Below are 12,432 nucleotides of genomic sequence, written 5' to 3'. Positions count from 1 at the left end.
GAAATCCTCTAAGGTTTTCACATGATTTTATCATTGTCAGTGCTCTTTTGCACTTCTTTTCTCTATTTTTTTTTATTCCTTTTGAAGAGAATACACCCTACTTTCTCAGATCTGGGCTGCTGCATGGCTGTGCTCATGGTACTAACTTTGACTTTTCTGCTGAGTTATTCACATTGTTTTCTGGACTCTATGCCTTCTTTCGTTTAATGTCTAGTTTTGATGGAGCCTATCAGCATGCAATTTCTCAAGTAACTACACAGCATATTACTCTTATATGATATTTTAGACAATGACATTATCATGCAATTTCTTTATTTTACTTTCACATTAGCTTTTAGTTTTTGCCAGAATTTAAATTCTGGGTTAAATATAATTGTAAGGTACTGCTGCATTATGGTCTAAAATGTTGACATTTAGTATTGCTAATGAGGATATTAGCAGCTGTCATTTGTAAAGCAGTTCCTCATGGGTATCTCAGGTATGACTTGCAAGCAAAGTCACTGACCACCTTTCCCCCCAGCCTCTCTATTCACAGATATTTGTAGTTTGAAAAACTTTGCAATATAGAGTGTCTCTACTTGTGCAATGTATCTGTATATAACTGCCCACTATAAAAGAAACTGTCCTCAAGTAACTCACTGTGCATGAAATTGCCCCATAATCCTCTGACATGACTTTCCAGGAACTGAGGCTCCGAGAACTATGAAGAACACACTGATATCATGGCTGCTGCTCTTGCTATGAGAAGTAAGGTTTTTTATGTTTGACCCATAAGTATCAATCTTCTGTAAGCATCCATAAAACTGTGTCAGGCTAACATGCTAGTTTGCACATAGGGAAACATTTCAGAGCTTTCAGGTTTGTTACTATCTTAGGAATCCCCAGTTCTGCTGTTATGACCATACCATCTGCCAACACCAGGCATGGCTTTCCTAGGCCTATAAAAGAAAAGGTATCTTCCAAGGCATAATCTCTCATTTTCTCAGTAAGTATCCCTGAACACACAATTGTGTAGGTTATAGGAACTACCAGTACCCCTTTAAGAAAATTAATTTTTATTCTATAGAATTTAAAATTCTGAAACAGAGGCTTTAAAAACCTCTTTAAATGACCCTAACAAACACATTTTTGATATGTGCTTTTTAATCTTTGTATGCCTTATTATCTATTTTAGGTATTACTTCAACTTAGTTGTTTGAATTGACATTGATAAAATTGTATTAAGTTTAAAGTAAAATATATTATGTCCTATTATTTTTCAAATAATTAGAAATCTTAAAATTACTCCAATATTTACTTTAATAATAATAATAATAATAATAATAGTTAATACATATACTACTTATGTTTGAAGCACTAATCTAAATACTATACATATTAAATAAATTATTTATATTTTATAGCTATTTAGAAATTAAGTTTTGTTTTTGCTTTCTCATAGTCATTAATTTTATAAAGAGAACTTTCAAGTACATATTTCTAAAAATATTTATAGCCAATTATGTACAATTTAAGACACTCTCATATAATTTATTACAAAGTACTCTGGCTATATGAGACATAATATAAATTTTTACACACATATGAAAATCTTCATCACCTACTCAATTTAGGAGCTCATCAAATTGAGTAGGTGATGAAATCTCATATATGTGTAAAAATTTACATTATGTCTCATATAGCCAAAGTACTTTGTTTGTGTGTGCAGACTCAAGTAATCATAAAAATTTCCACTAAAAGTTAGTATGAAAGTACTAAAGTATTGTGATACATATAAAAAAATAGAATTATTTCTCATAATGAGAAATAAAAAAAAAAATGAAAATCTATGCTGAATTGAACTTACAGGTGTTATTCTACAGTTGCAATCCCGATTCTCCATATAGCCATACAAGTATTTCATGCTTAATTAATGATCTCACTTTACAAATTGAATAGTCATTTGCTGAGCTCTAGGGCAATCTTTTAAGACAAGTACCATTTGATTTTACTTCTCCCAAGTGTTTTTCAAGCTTAATTAGAAGTTTGAATCCATGTTGAATAATGTATCAAGGTGCATATAGAAACTGTGATTAAAACTATCTCTTGGAAGCAAACAAAACACCAAACACTGGAAAGTTTCGTTACAGTAATCCCCACATTGAGGGGTGGTGAAATGAATTCCAAGAGATGCCAGAGCATTGTCCCAAGAAAAGGACCTTGAAAGTATGCTCTTATATTGTTCAAGTGTGCAATACAATGAAGAAGGGAAAAAAGAACAGGTAAGGTCCAGATCATGAAGAATGTCTGTGTCATAAAGTAGATTTTTTCCCCTTTAAATGCAAAAATAGAAAGTCCTTAAATATGTTGAATAAGTTTATTGCTTTTAGGTTTGAATACTAAAAAGACCTTCCTATAACAATTAGCATTGCAATGGGTGGCTACAGTGGAGTGGGGTAGTTATAAGCAGTACCTGTGTGTATGAAAAGAAGGGAGAAACAGACAGGCTTCTTGAGGGTTTCCCATTTGAGGTAAGATGACAGGGTAGAGTAGGAGCTCTCAAGTGTGGCCTGAAGATCCCTGAAAGTCCTCTCAACACTATTAGGAACTCTGGGGTCAAAACTAATTTAAGGTTCTGTTTTTTTTTACTCATATTGCAGTTAGGCTTACATTACATGTGTTGGCATGATCACTCTGGCAGGTATTGGAATATGTATCTTAATATTTTCTGTGTTTTAAAATGTTCTGCTTTAATATCTTATAATACCTATCTAACAACCTAGCATCAATTTTGTTTTCAGTACCCTTTTTTATACTTTTAAAATGATTGAGATCTGGAATAGAAGACTGTGATTGCTAGATTGACACAGAGAGATGATAGAAAGATAATAGATCATAGATAGATAGATAGATAGATAGATAGATAGATAGATAGATGATAGACAGACAATAGATATAGATAGATGAAGGAAAGAAAGAGAGAAGAAGAAAGAGAGATATTTGACTTTGAGTGGTAAACACACAATGCAGTATACAGATGATATGTCATAGAATTATGCACTTGAAACTTATATAATACTGTTAACTAATGTCACCCCAATAAATGTAATTTAAAATAAAGCAGAAAGATTTTTTTCTCTTCCTTACATTCCTAACTATCCCATTTTTGTAACAGAAATTCTAGCCTGTTGTGTAAATAGACTTTACCTTATATTCTCCTGAAATAAAATGAAGCACTTGGCCCAACATAGCAGATCAGGGAACAGCTGAATCCTGACCACTGCAATGGTTTAGGTTTGTGATGTGACTTAAGGTTGACCAACCAAAGCCCTTAGAATTTTGCTGTAGCTGTGGGGGAAGCCTAGTGCTCCAGACTGAGAAATATATAAGCTTTAACAATCAGGAAGCTTGCTGTAAGATAGAGACAGCCTTACAGCAAGAAGCTTTGAGAGAACAAAGCCCACAGAGAAGAAGGCCCAGCTTAGAGATGGAGACAGTAGAAGAACCCTGGTGACAGGATCTGAGCTCCTAAAATCCTATCTGCTTCACCAAATCTATAAATTAAAAAATATTATGTATTATTGTTTGTTAAAGTACTCTTGGTTGGATTTAGATTACTTGTGAATGAAATAACCCTGCCAACTATAACTTGATTATTTAAGTATTTTAGCAATGTATCAATGATATTTTAGTTTGAACATAGGGCATGCTAAGTGCACTGCATGCATTTAGCTCAATTATTTTTCCAAACTATTCTGTTTAACTTCAAATTAATATTCCATTTTAATTTAATTTAATTACATATAGGCATATTAATGTGAGAGCATCTGAAATGTGGAGCTGTCAGAGGCCAGGGCTAGTTGAGGATCATGTTGGTGGATTTGACTATGAGATACAGTTTTAGTAGACACACCCCCTCCCCAATATCTGAAGACTGCCCCTAGACCTCATTTTAAAAATGAGTAAACTAAGGTATGTAGTCAGTCACATGGATTATTATATGTGTAATAAATAAAATTCAGGATTTTATTTCTACAGAAATCTTGGTTTTATAAACTTACTAGAATTCCTTTCATCTCATGTATTAAATTATGAAAAATAAAATTTAACAAAGGGCAAAGCTTTGGAAATATACTCAAAGGCTCCCTGTTTGTGCAGCACTGAGAATCTTCTTCTCTAAAGGTCACATATTCAAGTCATTTTCCAATATCAGAGCATGTGAACCCGATTGTTTATCTTTTTTAAAAAAGAAAAATTCAGTCAGTATCATGTAACTTCTGTTTAAGACTTAAAGAATAATTATAAATCTCAACTGAATTGTCCTGACAAAAAAAAAAAAAGTCAAACAGTAATTTCCTCAAATAGGGAAGTGAAAATGATTCCATAATAATTTTTTAGTAGAAGCACCTTTTTTTTTTTTTTTGCCTCTGATCTAATTTTTTTCACAATAAATACAATCTCAGGGCAATGAAGGTGATATTTCTATCTTGGTGTATGGAGGAGGAAAACAATGGCTTAACCTATTTTCTCTTTAGCCAGGGTAGAAAATGACAATGGTTTCAAAAGAGTCTATCCTAGAAGGAGGAATAATTCCAACGATTCCCACAAAATTCACAGAAGTTATTTTTCTAAGTCACAATTAAACTTCAATATCCAAAAATTGCCAACACTATGTGACAAGCAACGCCTCATTCAGGAGTTTTCAGGTTTCCTGAAATTTTTCTTAAAAATTTCAGCAATAATTGGGCTCTAAATCCATGACAGTTCAGTTATGTTTGGATGGAAGGGGACAGTCATGGGAGGCAAGTGGGCAAAACATCATTTAAAACTCAAAGCCTGGTATGTTTTGTAAGTGTCCAAAGGGTCACAATTAATGTGCAAAAATATTGTTTGTATTATTGATTCTATTGATTTAGCAAATCAATAAAGTTCAGCATTTGCATTCAGTTAATAGAATTCCTACTTCACAGAAATACTTCCAAATCAATCGTATATAACAAAGATGTAACATGCAAATGGTTGTTACACCTTGACACATAATGACCAACCATGTAATGACTGGATCACGGATCAGCAGGAGGATGAGGCAGTGAACTACAAGCTGGCGATGAAGAGCTACAGGAGCGGGCAGGGCAGCAAGCTACGAGGGGAAGGGCAGGGGGAGCTACAGGACGGCGGCATCCGGCTACCAATGCATGTATCCATGTGCAGGGCTACTAGTAACTTCATAAGCATTTGATTATATAAGGAAAGAACAAAGAGAGGCCATGGTTAATATGAGGAAGTCAGTTTCTCTGGGGAACATGCATTTTTCTGATGGAGTTAACCAGAGGGAATGGAAAGGAACTTTGAAGTCCAGAAAAAATGTTCTTTTGTAGCTCAAAATGTAAGCTTCCAACCAGCCTCCTGATTACTTCCAATTCAGGTAGTGACATGTGTCCTTTAGAAAGACACAGAAACAGTCAGGTCCCGTTATCTGTAAGTTACTGAATGCCTGACGAGGTGTATTGGTCAATAATTAAGGCTGATTATACCTTTCATCCAGTGACCTAGGATTGTGTGCAGATTGTATTTTATTTATAATAGATTGATTTCAGAGAGGAAGGGAGATGGAGAGAGAGAGAGAGAGAGAGAGAGAGAGAGAGAGAGAGAGAGAGAGAGAGAGAGAGAGAGAGAGATATGAAAATATCAATGATGAGAAAAAATAATTGATTGGCTGCTTGTGGTTCAAGCCCGGAACCGAAGCATGTGCACTGACCAAGAATCAACTCTGACCTCCTGGTTCATACCCTAGGTCGATGCTCAACCAGTGAGCCATTCCAGCCAGCTTGTGTGCACAGTTTAGAGACTAGTGCCCAACTCAGTGTTAGTCACTAGTATTGAGTTTCTTCTTTCATCTCCTAAGAAGCCTTTCATTCAAGTGACAAAATGAAATAAATGTCCTTTGGGGGAGTGAGAAAAGAATTGTACAGTAGAGATTTTATAAGTGTACTTTTTTTTTTTTTACATAAGTGCCTTTTGAATTGTGCTGATTGCTTCACTTTATTCATTCTTTCATTTAACAAATACTTGAACATCATTATTGGTGAGGCATAGCTCCCATTTCTAGGGATAGAGCTGAAAGCAAGAGATAAAAAAACACACAAAACCTTCCTTAGAGCTTAGAGACAACTATTTTCAGCCATATTTATTTTGGAGGCGGTGAATGCTATTGTCTTAAAAGAATTCATAAGTATAATTGGTATTATGAAATGTAGAATTTCATCCTGTATTTAGCACAGACTATTCATTCTCATTAGTATTTTTGCCAAGTCTCTTAACTTTTGCAGGGCCAGTGGATAAGAATATACAAAAGATACTATCAAGTACTATTTTTCTTTATAATTAGAAGTATTAAGAAGTATTTGGCTATTTATATTGAATGTGATCTGTAAAGAAAAATACCAATTACCATAGAATATGATTACTTATATAGAATGTATTTTAATTAATTTAATAAATTGTTTACCTGTATATAATCATTCTTCCTAAATAGTTCTAATATTTTTTGAATGAGGCTGCTACTGAAAAATGAGAGGGTAGTATACAAAGAGAAATTCTAGACAGAAAAAATAGATCTCAAAGAAGACTAAATATGCAAAATGATTGAAATTAATAAACTCGTAAAAATTATTGAGACTATAGGATATTTGGGCAATATGGTCTAGACTAGTTTTTCTCAAACTTTAGCATACTTACTGAAGATTTTGCTAAATTACAGATTGGCGGATCTCCTCTCCTAACATATCAGCAATGGGACATGAAAATGTGCAGGTTTGACAAATTTCTGCTGGCCCAGAAAGCACACTTTGAGAAATATGTAATCAATTACAGGGCAAAATCCAGAGGTGATACAAGTCTGTAGTAGGTATCTCAAGTATAGAATCCATTCCAAGATGTAGAAGTGTAGAAGTTGAGAAAATAGTAACCTCTTATGAGGGCATTACGCTAAGTGAGATAAATCAGAGAAAGACAAATACTGCACAATATTACTTATATGTGGAATCTATAAAAGCCAAACTTGTAAAAAAAGAGAGTAGAATGGTGGTTACTTGCTGCAAGAGGTAGTGGGAATTGGGAGATGTTGGTCAAAATGTGCAAATATGGAGCTAGAAGGTGAATAAATTCTGGGAATTTAATTCACAGCATAGTGATTATACATAAAAAAAAACAAACCTGTATTGTACACTTAAAGTTTCTGAGAAACTAGATCTAAAATGTCCTCAACACAAAAATGAAATGAGAATTATGGGATATAATGGAGATGTTACATAATGCCTTGGTGATAATCATGTTGTAATATATATGAGTATCCAAATAACACGTTGTGCACCTAAAACTTATTTGGTGTTTTAAAAAAGTGGCTAAATATTATAGGTGCAACATTCAGTGTTTTGCAATTTATAACTCTACAATTATTAATTTTTCTCTGCCAAAAATTTGCTTGAAGATTAAATTTAGTTAATAAAGTTTATAAAAAAATGATTGTTTATTTTGAATGAATAAAATAATGACAAAGCACAAGTGTTGAGCCTTCATCCAGTTCAAAGAAAGGGTTTTCCATCTGTCCATTCATCAGAGTCATCTGAGCACTTGAATTTTAAAAAGCTCTCTAAATAATTTCATACTACAGCCAAGACCAAGAATCACTAAAAGCTCTCAGCATCTATTTGTATTAGTTCTGCATAGTATAGCATATATTTAGGGACTTTAGCGATGTGGAAACAATATTATGCCTAACAAAAATAAGTAAATTGAGAAAAGAAAATTAAAGAAAAGTGCTTTTAGTCATATTTTTATTTAGTATGCAGGCTGCAATGTCCAAAATGAATACATAATATAGTAATTTCTCAATACTGGCTCTCAAATTTGTTAATATACAGATTACCTAGGTTTTAAATAACTGATATCTATATATTACTATCAAAGATTCTAAATTTATTTTTCTGTGGTACAGTTTGGCCATCAGTAACTTAAAGCTCTCTTATGTGGTATCTTTATAAATTTTAAACCATATAATTTGATAGCAATGACTACAAAAATTTGCATGCATTTTAAATAGGGTTTGTTAGGAGAAATAGATAGACATCTGGATCCATAACTCAATGCTTACCAAACAGATTTATAATCATCTTTACAGATAAAAATCGTGAGACTTAAAATAAGACATTTTTTTTTAACATACATTCTTATATTTGAGAAGGCAATTTGACCACAGCTACTCATGTATGTGTGCATGGTGTGTGTGTGTGTGTGTGTGTGTGTGTGTGTGTGTGTGTGTGTGTAACTGTAAATTCCTTTAAAAATATTGGTGCCTCGCCCTGGCAGAGTGGCTCAGTTTGTTGGAGTATTAGCCAGTACTACAAAGGTTTGATTCTCAGCCCATAACTACACTGCAGGTTCAATCCCTAGCCAGGGCGCATGTGGAAAGCAACTGATCGATATTTCCCTCTCACGCTGATGTTTCTCTCTGTGTCTCTTCCTTTATCCCTCTAAAATCAGTAAACATATCCTTGGGAGAGGTTAAAAAAGCTTTAATAAAATATTGATAGACATCGGAAAATATGTTCTACTGATACAACATGCTGACTGAGCCTCAATCATTGGCCTGTTGGTGGGTCATGTCATGGCCGTGTTTGCATGGCAGGCTCTGACGAGGGAGGATGACCAAACTTGCCTGTTGTGTTCTCCTGCAAGGCTAAGGAGCAGCCCCACTATCACAAGCAAATGGATAGAAGTCCTGAGATGGCATCTCTTAGCTACTCAGTCACTACCCATGCATGTCCCTGCTCCTCCTGCGCTCTTGACTTGTTTCCACAAACTAACTCTTTTTTAGAAAACACTTTGTATACCTTATATCTCATATATCTGACTGCCACACTGAAAAAGGTCATGTCAAGATTCCACAATCTGCTGTGAAATTTTTATATCTTGAGAAAAATAGTCATGTTGAGGAGGATTGCTTCCTTACACAGATGGAGAAATCTGCTTTTCTCTTGTTTAGTTTCTGAAGTAAACGTTTCTGGCAGGGCCCTGCTAAAATCCTAAGCAGAGGAACTCTGTGGAGATAGAAACCTCATGACTGAAATTCATTAGGCCCATTATCTTTCCATGCAAGGAAGATAGATATGCAATTCATTCTTATAAGTCTAATACTGACCCAATGATATAGTCTTCAGAGAGTTCTATCTACAATCACATACGCTATATTCCCTGAACCTGTTTTGCTTTGGGTGTGTTGTGAGGGGGTAAAAATAGAACTAAGGAAAGACTAAGTGTTTTAACCAGTAACTGCCATGATATTTTGAATTTAATTAAGAAAGGTCCGCGGCTTGCATCTATAGACGTTTATGACGCACAAATAGTTAACCTTACAAGTATATCAATATAGTATACAGATAATGTACTATAGAATTGTACCACTTAAACCCATATGATTTTAGTAACCAATGGAATCCCAATAAATTCAATAAAATGAATAAATAAATAAAATCTAGAGGAAAATAATTTTCCTGATCTTTTTAATCACCTGGCCATACCTTTTGGCTACAAAATAGACCAAGTATCTTTGAGGTGATTGAGGATTGTATCTAACACTTCTGATCTTAGTTTCATGAGCAGAATTTCTCTTCCAAGCCTCTTTCCTGGGTCTGGGATGGGTGACTTTTTCCTGTATCTTTATATTATATCATCGTCCTTTAAGTATATCTATTTCTGTGTCTGAAATTCTTCTTCACATAAAGACACAAATGATATTGAATCAGAGTCCAATTTAATAACCTCATCAAGAACCTCATTTCCAAATAAGTAACATTCTGATATTTAGGGAGTTGGGACTTTAACCTATGAATTTTGAGGGGACACAGTGCAGATTATAACACAAGGCACTATATAAATCCCTAGCCTTCACATGCTCTTGGATGTAACTTAATCCTCCTGGTTCCCTTATTTATAAATTAAATACATTCTGGGAAAATATTTAGTCTATACAAAAAGAAGTGGAATTTTAACATTTTTTGGAAGTTTATACTTCGAAGAAACTCTCTGAAACATTTCATAACGTTTAGCTTTATGTCCATATATGTTACAAGCCAGTTTTATGAAAAGCCTTTTTATTCTGCTCAATACCCAATTTCGACAGCAAAACAGGAATCCTTCTCCCCCACCGCCTGCCCACTTAGCCACAGGAGCTGGGAACTTTCACTCCCCAGGGCAGTAGATCCTTCTCTCTTCCCTGGCTGTGAAGGGAGGGGGGGTGTCTGATGGGGGAGTTGGGAGGAGATACTATCAAAGAGCCCTCTTTCCCTTTGAGTGCCTGCCTCTCTGCCAGGGCAGGGATTTGCTGAGTGGGCTGCCTGGTGGGAAGTGTCTGTACCTGGCAGTGATCAAGTGCGAAGTGACCTGTAGGGAGGGGCATTCTGACTCTTCTTGACTTGTCTCTGCTCTGCTCACTCACAATCATGAAAGGAGGATAAGTCACTTTATCTCATCAATGATTTCAAGAGAAAGAACAAATGCAAGCTCAGCCTGCTGCTTCTGTCTCTCCTTTAAATCTTGCTGCCAGCCGAGAAAGTGTTTTGTTGTTTTGTCTTGATTTTTTTTCTTCCTGTTCTCAGCTGTGTGATGCCATCTCATAAGCAGCATTTGGTCCTTGAGATGAGGTCTCTATGTGCTCAGTTTTTTCTGTGACCGGTGTGGAAGGAAAAAGTGGTCTACGGAAAGCGACCTCACAGGGTAATCTGATCATGAATTCCTAACTTGGCAAGTGTTAGTAGGGAGTCATGCCCCAGGCCTACCACTTTTTTAGTGAAAGTCTTTTAAGCCCTGTCTATTGCTCTTGCTCATCTAGCTTAACACACCTTTGAGATGTCAGAAATAATACTCCTGAAAGGCATAAACACTCTTGAGAAAGTATGTAATCTTGTTAACTCCCCTGTAATCCAATCCTGGCCTTGCTTTCTTTCACCCTCATGTAATCTTTCTGATAGAAGCTACAAAACTGTTATTTTCCAGAGCATTGGAGGTCTTGCTCCTTGGCCTATGTTGTAAGTTTGGCTGAAATGAACTCTCATAAAAATTCTCTACAGTTTTGGACATTCTTACATCAACACTGGGTGAGTGTACTAATTCTGGACAAAGTAACAGCGCATTGTGTCTGCTTATTTTAACAGTACACTGCAATTCAGCCTTCAGGAGGCAGTCCAGTGGGCATTTTCTCTATAACATTCTGATGTCTGTGACTAATCTCTCAGTTAGTTCTGCGCACAAAAGAGGAAGAAACGATATGATTTTTATAAATCCAGAACTCCTTGTACAAATGATCTAACAAGTTGGGAGTTTTCATTTTCTCTTGCTATTGAATTTGTTCTACTTTCCATATAACATGCATTAATTATTCCAGTGGTCAGCAAACTCATTAGTCAACAGAGCCAAATATCAATAGTACTACGATTGAAATTTCTCTTGAGAGCCAAATTTTTTAAACTTAAACTTCTTCTAACACCACTTCTTCAAAATGGACTCGCCCAGGCCTTGGTGTTTTATGGAAGAGCCACAATCAAGGGGCCAAAGAGCCACATGTGGCTCGCAAGCCACAGTTTGCCGACCACGGCTCTAGCCTCCTATCCAGTACTATCAGACCAAAGTTAGTAAATCTGTTTTTCTTTTTCCAGTTTTAATTGCTTTCTATTGTACCATACACCATGTTCCCTAAAATCAGCCCCAATTAATTTCACTTGTATATTGTGATCAGCTCTTGTCCTCTGTATGAGAGGTTCATTCACCACCATTGCTTTGGATGAGAAAGTAATTACCACCTGAGGGCCATGAGGCAGATGCTCCTCTAAGAAAAGTTGTCTTTTTTAAGTCTTGTAAAATGCTCAGGGAATTCAACTGTTCATTATGAAATAAATGCAATAAGCTAGAACTCCCTTCTCATAGGGAATTATAACATATTTTAGAATACCAATAGTTATAAGAGATCTTATAGTAAAGAAACCAATTTAGTGTTGTTTAATCTAGCTGTTTCCAAATATTTTTCACAGCAGGAGATTTTGTCGGTATGTGTATGTGTATGTGTATATGTGTGTTTGTTTCCCGGACACATTACATCTGCCACCTCAGGGAGTCTGCTCTGACTATTGTCCCATTCTCCATTGTGATAGTTATGTGGTCTATTATATATTTACCACTTATTTTCTCTTAATTTTAGCAACCCTCCTCCCTATACTGTAAATTCCACAGGAGCAGAATTCTTTGAGTTCTCTGTTTTATCACCAACATTCAGAAACTTGTTTTAATATAGCAAACATTGAAACAAAAGGATCAATCTCAAAGAATGAGTGTTTCATAGAGCTTATTATCTAATGCATTTCTTTCGTCCCTATTTGTATATCGTTAACAGAAGACTATACT

The sequence above is a fragment of the Pipistrellus kuhlii genome, unplaced genomic scaffold (genome assembly GCF_014108245.1).
Source record: "Pipistrellus kuhlii isolate mPipKuh1 unplaced genomic scaffold, mPipKuh1.p scaffold_m20_p_4, whole genome shotgun sequence".
In the NCBI taxonomy this organism is placed as follows: Eukaryota; Metazoa; Chordata; class Mammalia; order Chiroptera; family Vespertilionidae; genus Pipistrellus; species Pipistrellus kuhlii.
Note: the sequence above shows the minus strand (reverse complement) of the source record.